At 37.5% G+C, this 573-nt stretch overlaps 1 pseudogene; it reads left to right on the top strand.

The window, feature by feature from the left end:
* Positions 1 to 573, top strand: part of LOC109362023 — a 9889-nt pseudogene that overhangs the window by 8330 nt on the left and 986 nt on the right.

Raw genomic sequence — 573 nt, 5'->3', positions numbered from 1 at the left:
GAGACCTTAGCCCCCTTGGCGGCAAGGTGAAAGAAGTGTCAATGTAGGCGTCAGGTTGAAGGATCATCATCGATGACCCGTTGCACATCATGTGCAATGAAAGACCGCAGGGGCCTGTGTATGTGTACCTGTGCCCATCACTATTCCATTGTCCCATCGGGGACATGGTGAAGTGATAACCCCAAACGTGATTGTTGCTGTTGGACATCTACATAGTGAATACACACAAACAAGAACAATACAACAGAGAGAGTAAGACATCTAATGAACATAAATTCATTGACGACGTGGACTTACTCAGAATATCACACTCAGACATAAAATATATTTAAACATATAATTCATCATTTATCATTGACATCATGGAGAAATTCATAACTTACCATTTATTCCAACATTATCAATATATCAATAATATAATCAACATTCTATTCATAATCATATCGCATGCATAAACGTAGGAATACAAAATACTTGTAACTCACATGTGGGAATTCACTTCCACAATAATAATGTATGCATGATATGTCATGATTATCCACCTTACACCAATATCCATCCAACATCCTAATC

This window comes from Lupinus angustifolius, chromosome LG12, assembly GCF_001865875.1.
Source record: "Lupinus angustifolius cultivar Tanjil chromosome LG12, LupAngTanjil_v1.0, whole genome shotgun sequence".
Lineage (NCBI taxonomy): Eukaryota > Viridiplantae > Streptophyta > Magnoliopsida > Fabales > Fabaceae > Lupinus > Lupinus angustifolius.
Note: the sequence above shows the minus strand (reverse complement) of the source record. Positions and strands in the feature narration are given on the sequence as shown.